This window comes from Myotis daubentonii, chromosome 7 (genome assembly GCF_963259705.1).
Source record: "Myotis daubentonii chromosome 7, mMyoDau2.1, whole genome shotgun sequence".
Lineage (NCBI taxonomy): Eukaryota > Metazoa > Chordata > Mammalia > Chiroptera > Vespertilionidae > Myotis > Myotis daubentonii.
In genome coordinates, this window is record NC_081846.1 from 22818170 (window position 1) to 22828024 (window position 9855).

The 9855-nt window shown below is 46.3% G+C and overlaps 1 long non-coding RNA gene across 1 annotated transcript; it reads right to left on the reverse strand.

Annotated features, from left to right (window-relative positions):
• Positions 1-3428: 3428 nt before the first annotated feature.
• LOC132238264 (uncharacterized) lies at positions 3429-7380 on the reverse strand. Its single transcript, XR_009453757.1, has 3 exons — positions 7255-7380; positions 5122-5225; positions 3429-3589 (listed from the first exon to the last, which is right to left on the reverse strand). It is a non-coding gene; the product is annotated as an uncharacterized LOC132238264 (long non-coding RNA).
• Between the last annotated feature and the right edge of the window lie 2475 nt (positions 7381-9855).

Genomic DNA, 9855 nt, shown 5'->3' on the forward strand with positions numbered 1-9855 from the left:
GACATCTCCGCCCCCGGCTCTTACGCTTAGCTTATTTGCGTCATACGTGGCGTAAGAGCACTGTTTTAGCAGGGGACCTACCCACCCATCCCTCCTCCACCAAATATGTGCCTCACTAGAATTCCCACTTGGCCCTCTCCCTGACGACTATGCTTTTCCCTAAAGACCACCGCCTCTATTTCCCAGCCACCGGGCTGGCAAAAAGGGTTATAGCTGGATGGGGACCAGGAAAGATACGCGAGCGGGGGAGAATAAACCCTAAAATGAGGAGCATAAAAGTGACCACAAAGGTATCTAAATTAAGAGCGGGAATGGTTCTGTGTGTGCCTCTGGATTCAGAGCTTGCAATGCCACCTACTGAGGGTATAACTTTGGGCAAGTCGCTTAACCTCTATGCGCCCTTTCCTGATCTGTAAAATGGAAGTGCGAATAGCACCTCGCTCGTGTGGATCGCTTGAACAATGATTGCACGGTCACATACTAAACACTTGGTGCATACTTGCTTTCCTTTTTAGCCTTGACTCTCCTTTCTTTCGCCCTCTTCCACCTGGAGTCTATTAAAAAAAAAAAGGTCTATCTGCAAAATACTGTATCTCCCATTGTTCCACATCTCTCCACATTCACTATCCTATCTAAACCACTGTGCTCTTTCCTCACGACTACTGCAGTAATCATCTAACGACTGTTTGGCTTCCACTTTTGTCACCCAATGAGCTAGGGAGTGAGCTTTCTAAAGTTCAAATTTGATCACTTTACTCTCTTGCTTTTCAGTAAAAACTTTCTAAAATACAAAAAAATGATAGTAGTGCATAGTAAACACTCATGCACTCACCATCTAGACTTAACAGTTATTGGTATTTTGTCGTATTTGCTTCTTTTTAGTACTTAAAAGTAAATAATACACATTTTCCTTATAAATGTTTCAATATGCAACTGCAAGAAATATATGTTCTCATAATCAAAATGCTATTATGACATCCAATAAAAATTTCAATAATGTCCACTATTATTTGATGCTCAATTCATATTCAAAGTTCTCAAATTGTGTTTTAAAATGCCCCTTTCAGCTGTTTTGTTCAAAATAGGAGTCATAGACCACCATTATGTTTGGTTTATTTTCTTAATTCTGTTCAATTAGCATAGACAGAGTTCCTCCCCTTCCCCATCTCCAATTTTTAATATTTTTGTGTTGAAGAGATAAGGTCAGCTTTTCTTCTGACTTTGTCTGGTTATTTCCTCATGATATACTAGTATTTCCCCTGTATCTATATTTCCATTTTATTTCCTATAAACTGGAAGTTATGCCTAAAGTCTTGATTGGATCAAATCTAAAAAAAAATTTATTTTAAAAATATATTTTATTGATTTCTTACAGAGAGGAAGGGAGAGGGATAGAGAGTTAGAAACATCGATGAGAGAGAAGCGTTGATCAGCTGCCTCCTGCACACCCCCTACTGGGGATGTGCCTGCAACCAAGGTACATGCCCATGGCCGGAATCAAACCTGGGATCCTTCAGTCCGCAGGCCGACGCTCTATCCATTGAGCCAAACCAGCTAGGGCAAGTCTAAAAAAATTTTAAAGCAAAATGCTTTATAGGTGATGATGTATGCTTCCAATTGAATAATTTGCAGAGGAGAGTTGACATAGCCTTATTTCATTTTTACTTTAAAAAATGTGACTACTAGAAATTTTAAACTTACATATGTAATGATATATTATATTTCTACTGGACAACCACTGACTTTAAAAATTCTTTCTTTTCCATTCTCATCAGAACAGACAGCTGGAAGAAGTTTGTATTCACATAGCAGCAGAGACAGTGTATTCACACTGTCTTCAGCTGTAAGGAAGAGTTTATAGATAATCTTTTTTAAAAAATCCTCACCCAAGGGTATTTTTTCCATTGATTTCTAGAGGGGGTGAAAGGGAGGGAGGAGAAGAAGAAAGAAATGGAAGGGAGGGAGGAGGGAAAGAGGGATAGAAACATCAACATGAGAGAGACACATTGATTGGTTGCCTCTCCCAGGCATCCCTACCAGGGCTGGGGAACCTGCAACTCAGGTACGTGCCCTTGACCAGGAATCCAATCTGTGACCCTTTGGTCCCTAAGCTGACGCTCTAACCACTGAGAAAAACCAGCCAGGGCAATAGTCTTAATTTAATGTATTAAATGTACCATATTTTACTTTATTTTTAGCACTTTTGTTTCCTTTTTAAGAAATCTTTTCCAACCATTAGGACATGACGTTATTATCTCATACTATCTTCTAATTGCATCATCACAAAGTTTTGCAAAGTAGGAGTTCAGGAAAGTGAAATAAAACCATCAAATGGCTTAAAGCTTTGGAATAAACTTCATTGTTTAATTCTTTACATTGGCCAATAATCTCCCTGGATTCTATTTGTGTGTATGTTTTAAGTTATGAATAAAAGTAAATTTTTCTTCTACAAGGGTACCCAATGGTTCCTGAACTACTTATTGAAAAGACTACCCTCTCTTCTCTGCCATCTTTATTATAAATAAAATGTCCACATTGCATGTCTATCTCTGGGCCCTTTGTCTCATAGATCTACCTGTCTATCCTTTCATCAATACCAAACTTTTAAAATTACTGTAGCTTTATACTGAGTCTTGATATCAGAGCAAATGATCCCATCTCCTTTTCAAAATCATTTTTTATCATATTTACTTTTTACATTGTTGAGAGGTTCATAGGTTATTACTTAATGATAACTTATATTCGGTAAAGTATACAAACTTATGTTTCTAGCTGTACAGTGATTATTTGTATATGTATACAACTCCATTACTCCTTAGAGACACCAAATCTTGATACCTACCCATTTGCTTATACCTGTGAATATCCAACGAGTAAGAGAACTTTGAAGTATAAAGCTCTGCAGATAGGATATTCCAGTGTTCTGTTGGGCTGAGCATGGATGGTCAGATTCACCCACTCTCTTTTTAATATTTTTCAGTTCCTAGGAGCAAACTGGCAAGAGCCAGTCAAAATAGTTAATATGTGTACACGTTGTAGCACCTCTCTGTTGATTCTTGGATGATTCACAGGATGAGTGAGAGAACCCTGGCAGGGGCTGTAATGTTGGAGGCGAAGACCCTCATAAAACAGCAGGGTGCAGGCCAGTCTGACATGGAAGGGTGGGCAACTAGACCACACAATGTAGCTGGGTGCAGGCTGGGAAGGGTAGTCTCACCCCAGCTGTAGTCTCACCCTCACTTTCCCCACTTTAGGAATGGTCAACAAGAGGAAAACAAGACAGACCAACCTCCATCAGCACTTAGGAGCTGTGCTCTCCTCACCCCCACCTCCTTTCCTGGTCCCACTTTTTTCATTTCAGAGGCCCTGGCCAGGTCCAAACCCCACCTATCCTGCCTCAGGACAAATAACAGAAAGAGTTTGCATGAAAGTCCACTTTAATGACCCAGATTTGGCTCATCCTAGAACCACCCTCTTTGCCCCGCTTTGGAGGGCAGTGGGAGGGCAATGGCGTAGAGCAGTTTCACACAAGGTCTTAATCAGCGACAAGGTTGCAGCCTACGATGGGGGCGGGGAGCTCAAAGAAGCCCTAAAACGAGAAGAAACAAAGGATTGGAATAAGTATGTGGTGAGGTCACCCCTCCCTCATCCACTCTCCTTCCCCAAAAGCTTCAATAACACCTGATTTGAGTAAGCCCAGTGACTCAGCCCACCGACTGCCTGTCTCCTCGGCTCCCACACATAATTCACCCTGGCTCCTGTGATTTTCCCTTGGGCTCAGGGTTGGAGAAGAATGACAGCACCTTGTTTGCATTCGCAGAAGCACCATGGTAACCAGTCCCTCACAAGTGGGTCTGTCACTTGGCTTTGAGTGCATTGACCCAGCAACCAATCCAGGCTTAGGAAGCCCAATTGCCACCTCACAGGAGTGGGAACCAAGGGAACCAGTTTCCTAGGAGAGCAGGAGGGGCTGGCAGCCCCCTGAGATGCAGGCTGCATCTGGATGGAGTGGCCAGCTGCGGGTGCTAGTTCCACTGCCACTACCTGAGGCCAGGCCTCCTCAGTCTCTCCTGGACCAGGGTGATGGGCTCCTTACAGGCCTGTTTTACTCTTGCTCTTCACAATCCATTCCCCAGCAGCACTAGACTGGCCTTTTAAAATCATATGTCACATTATGAAATCCCCTTCCTTAAAAGTTCCCTGTTAACTTGCCACTACACTTAGAATAAAATTCAAGTTTTTTACCATGATCTATGAGGCCCAGTATGGTCAGTCCTGGGCCTACTTCTCCCATATAATCTTCTCCCCCTGACTTTTCCATCTGTTCCTCTAACATGCCATGGTATCCCTGTCTCAGAACACTTGTCATTGCAGTGCTCTCTGCCTGGGAGGACTTCCTTTATATTTTCCTCTGGTTGCCACTTTATTTCAATTCAGGTCACAGTCCCTTAAAAAAGACTTTTGTCAATGTGGGGGAGTCTGATGTTTGGAACAGCCCAACCCCCTCTGTGGTCCCAGAGAGGAAAGGCAGGGGCTGGTGGGGAAAGGGCTGGGTCCAGACTTGGCTCTGCCATGAACCTGCTATGCATCTTTGAGTAAGTCCCTTGGTCAGCCTGGGCCTCAATTTCCCATCTAGAAAGGTAGATGGGAGTGCTAGACGCGTGTGTCCAATCTGGATTCTGAAGAATTCAAGCATCTCAAGGAATTAACTCTGAACTTTACCAAGTGACTAGCCCAGGCCAAAGAGTGGTGTGTGTGTGCGTGTGTGCGTGTGTGTGTTTTCCTGGCTGAGAACGTAAGGATTCCTGGCCCTGGAAAAACTCAGCTAGGGCCAGGGGTTAGGACTAGTCCAAAGGAATTAGATGATAACTTCTTTCAGGGGCTACTTCTAGAAGTCTCTGCTGGGCCCTTCCCAAGAGTGTTCAAGGGCAAACAGCCTACCCATCCAACTCCACCCCTACTCGCATATCACCCCTTCTCCATCAGGTGAGCATGACAGGAAAGTTTCAAGTAGAGACATTTGAAGAAGGAAGCCCATTCTCAGATCAAACAGCCCCTCACTATCCCCACTCCCCTCACATCTGGCCAGGCCCCAGCCTCTCTTCTCCAGCTCTTACTCACCTTGAGGCACAATCTGCTGGAGTACAACATGCAAGTTCTGGAAGATTGGGTGGTAAGTCCTTGGAAGGGCCAGAGCTGCCCCACTCCCACTTGGTCCTGACCATCTAAAGGCTAAGTGGTGGTGTCAGCAAGGAGCTGGGCCAGAGCCTTTCCAAATTCCACTTGAAGAAAAGCAGCTTCCTTCCACTATGACCCCCGTGTTTCCTGGTCTCCGTCCTCTTCGCCAGATCCCCTCCTCCTTTCAAGTGCTCCATTTCATTTTCCCTCCCCGCATCACCACCTGCCCTGTGTTTCAGCCCCTGCGCCTCGTTCACCTTTGGTACCAACTTCCAGGTAAGAACCAAGCTTACAGGCAAAGGGTAGCTTGTGGAGGCTGAGGTAAGCAGAGACTCATACAGCTACACTCATGGAATACAAAACCAGGTGAACAGGTGGGGCCCGGGAAGCAGGTGAACTGCATCTCGGGAAAGGATCTGAAGCCTGAAGGGTATTTGAGAGGAGGCCTGGAAACTTTATAGGAGGAAGTATAGGGTTTGAGTGTCTGGACCTTTGTCCTGAAGGCCACAGTTAGCCCAACTGAGCCTAGGCAAAGGACAGAAGGTGGGGAGGATAGTCCCTAATGCTGTGCAGTTAGATGTGGTAGGGGAGGCGGAGTCCTTTTTTTTCCTGTAGTGGAATTATCATGAATCATTATGTACAAGCCTTAAGAACAGGGCATTCTCCCCAATCAAATGGATCCTAATATCAAATTCCTGGCTTTAGGAAGGAGCAGAAACTCCAGGATCCTATTGAGAAAGAAAAGAATTTCTGGAAGAGAAGACCATTCTCTGAGGCAGCGCTTTTGGGATTAAAGCCTTCTGGCCCTTTAAATGCAGTTCCTCATGTTGTGACCCAACCATAAAATTATTTTCGTTGCTACTTCATCACTGTAATGTTGCTACTGTTATGAATCGTAATGTAAATATCTGATATGCAGGATGGTCTTAGGCAACCCCTGTGAAAGGGTCGTTCGACCTCCAAAGGGGTCGCGACCCACAGGTTGAGAACCGCTGGATTAATAGGAAAAGAGGCCGAGGCCGGTTTGGCTCAGTGGATGGAGCGTCGGCCTGCGGACTGGCGGGTCCCGGGTTCGATTCCGGTCGGGGGCATGTGCCTGGGTTGCGGGCATATCCCCAGTAGGAGATGTGCAGGAGGCAGCTGATCGATGTTTCTCTCTCATCGATGTTTCTGACTCTCTGTCTCTCTCCCTTCCTCTCTGTGGAGGATCAATGAGATATATTTAATAAAAAAAAATAGGAAAAGAGGTGGCTTGGGCACCCTGGGTCAGATGCACAGGATGCCAGGTGCTGTCCGTGGTGCTGAGAGGTGCCGGAACCTGGAGGCGGCTCGGGGCGGTAAAGTACGAGGTATTCCCACCAGGCTTGACGGTCCTCCACCGCCCCGCTTCCCACCACCCTCTTCCCCCCGCAACTCCGCTCCTCCTCCCCTCCTGTCCTCCGCCACTAGGCCTCCTCCCACAATTCTTCGTCAGTCCTCTGCATTGGCCTCTAAACCCAAGCATCCGGAGGGGAGAGTTGGCGTCAGACCAGGAATTCGCGCCGCCTTCCCCGCGGCCCAGGCGCGGAATCCTCGAGGCTGCGCAGTTGGTCTCCGGCCGCTCAGAGCTGAGTCTGCGCTGGTGCCGGCTGGCGCGGAGCCGAGCGGAGGGAAAGGCTGGACCCTTTCGCTTGCATCGCTTTACCCTAGCGTAGCCCTCCCCTTCTTAACAGAGCCGGACAGCGGACAGCAGGCTCCGAGGGCTTATGAGCAAGCCCTGGCTCATCTCTCGGCCCAGATTCTCCGCGGAGCCAGGACCCCAGTACCCGCAATCCCTGCTCCTGTACCGAGATCCTGGTCCCCTGCCTTCCCCTCGGCCCCGGGCAGCTCTTCCCCGGCCATGCGGCGCATCTTTCTTCTGCGGTCGCACAGATTCCTTGGCCCATGTTCCCGCCCTCCTCACGAATTTCCAGTTTATCTCTTTCACGTCCCTAAACATATTCTTTGCCTCCTAAGTCCTAACCTCGAGGCCCCCTGCCCCACTTCTTTCAGGATCGCTCTCTGGCCCTGCCCGCCCTTCCCAGGTTTCCTCCTGACCGTGGCCACTAATGTCTCTGCAGCCCCCTGGGCGGCTGTGCAGCAGCAGGAAGCAGAGGAGCTGACGGAGCCCCCGGAGCCCCCAGGCCACTGCGGGCGCCGCGTCCTCCCAGGCTCGGCGCGCTCCCCACCTAAGTCTCAGAGAAGGAGGAGACCGCCGCCGGAGCGGCTAAGCTGGGCTGCGGCTTTCCACCCGCCTGCGTGGCTGATCTGCACAGCCCTCTCTTGGCAGCTCGGCCAATCGCAGGCCGGCCTTGCCCCTGGGAACGCCTACCCAACTCCTTCTTCCGTTTAAGGGTCCCACCTCCAGGCTCCTGCTCCTGTTTTATATAAATCAGGTCCCGGACTACCGCCTCTATTCTTGACCCACAGTAGAAGAAATGGATTGCATGTAAGATGCGGCTGTGAATTGTACTAACCTCATACATTTGTCGTGAGGATTAAGTATGAACAAGGACTGGACAGTAGACGCTCTGTATTTAGTTTATTTTTATTATCCCTGATGCTCACTTTACCCTCATCTTCCTAAAGATCTTCAGCACACATGGATTTGAAATGCAAAATACTAGTATATTGCACATCTATCCACTTCTCTCCACATCACTTCCACCACCCTGGTTCAAATCACTGTACTCTTTTTGGTAGAGCTATTGCAACAACTAACTAGCTAATGAACTAACTGTACTCTTGCTTCCACTCTTGTTTGGTTATAGGTTAGTGTGTGAACTTTCTCAACCCTAGACTGGCATTTCGATATTTTGTTTATTAAGCTTAATTTTTATTATGAAAAATGTCAATGTTAAAAAAGAGAAGAATCTAATGAATGCCCACATACCTACCACCCAGACTAACAATTTTTTTTTTCAGACTAACAATTATTAAGATTTGGTCACAATTGCTTCTTTCTCTTGGTAAAGTACTTAAAAGTAATTTATAGACATCATGGCATTTCACTCCTAAATAATTCAGTATGCATCTCTTAGAATTAATGCTACTACTGGGAATTTTTAAGGTTTTTGGTATTTATTTATATTTTACTTTCAATGTGGCCTGAGAACATGCTTTGTATGACTTCAATTGTCTTGACTTTGTTTCATAGCTCAACATATACTCTATCTTGGTGAATGTTCATGTACATGTGAAAAGAATATTCTTTTTTTTTTTCAGATACAATTTTAAATTTAATTTTACTTGATTTTCACAAGAGAAAAAGAAAGAGAAGTTGATGGAATTGCTGAGTTCATATAAATATTTCCTCTAGACAAGAGATACTTCCCCTAAAATATCGCTTCAAGATGGAAAAAAAAAAAAAAGAAACTGTGAGAACATTAAAGGTTGAAGTCATTATGATTTTTTCCAAGGACATATTTTCATTTTTGTTTGTAAAGATCAGCGGTCGGCAAACTCATTAGTCAACAGAGCCAAATATCAAAAGTACAACGACTGAAATTTCTTTTGAGAGCCAAATTTTTTAAACTTAAACTATATAGGTAGGTACATTGTTATTAACTTAATTAGGGTACTCCTAAGTTGGCCTTTGCTAAAAACGTCCTCAATCTGATTGAGGTATGTTCGCTGAGGTCAACCCCTTCCAACTCTCCCATCCACACTCGTCTTGTATACTTGTTTCATCTATCTCCTTTCGTTCATCCTCTCTATATGTCCAAACCATCTCAACATACCTTTCTCAATCCTCAACACTACATCTTCTTTCACTCCACAACGTTCCCTAAAATTAACTTAATAAACTTTACTTAAAGTTTTAAGTCAACTTTGCACTGTACGTGAGCGCCCGCATGTTGTATTTTGTGGAAGAACCACACTCAAGGGGCCAAAGAGCCGCATGTGGCTCGAGAGCCGCGGTTTGCCAACCACTGGTATAGACTGACCTCTTGTGAAAGATGAGTTCGTTGGCCCAGCCACACGGGCATGAACAACACGTAGTTCTGACAATATTGAAGCCCTTCTGTACCAGTTAGTAACTATCAGCCACTGGACTCTCCCCAGGGCTCTCCCTCTCTCCTGGCTGCCCCATCCCACCACCAGGACCAACCCGAACTCTCATCTCCCCGGGACCCAGAGCTACAGGGGAAAGGGGACTCTGGTCCTGTCTCCCAGGTGGGCACCTTCAACACACACCACTTCGGCCCCAATCAGCTTAGTTTCCATCTGTTTTATATAATGGCCATCAGGTAAGGCTTTGTTTGCAGAAAGTATTCAGTGTGAAAACCATTAGAAAACCCCTGCTCAAGGTCAGCCCTCAGGCCCGTGCAAGTTTGCCCAGTCCGGGATTTCTGAGACTGGAGGCTTTCTCCCAAACACACTAGCTCCTTATGAAGTCAAGTGCACGCCTGCATCCTGGTATCATTACCTCGCATCCAAATGGGCAACAGACGCAGGCCTGCGGGTATGGCGAAGACCCCTGAGCCGGCTCCAATCGGATGAGGCAGAAGGTGCTGGAGCCCAGGCTCAAGTGGAGGTGGCAGGAAGGGAGTAGGCTTTGCTCTGTGCCCAGCCCTGTGCCAGGTGCTCACAGTCCAGATCCTCTCCAGTCCTATGAGAGGTGTTTCTTTGCTCCCATCCTCCCCTCCCTCCCTTATT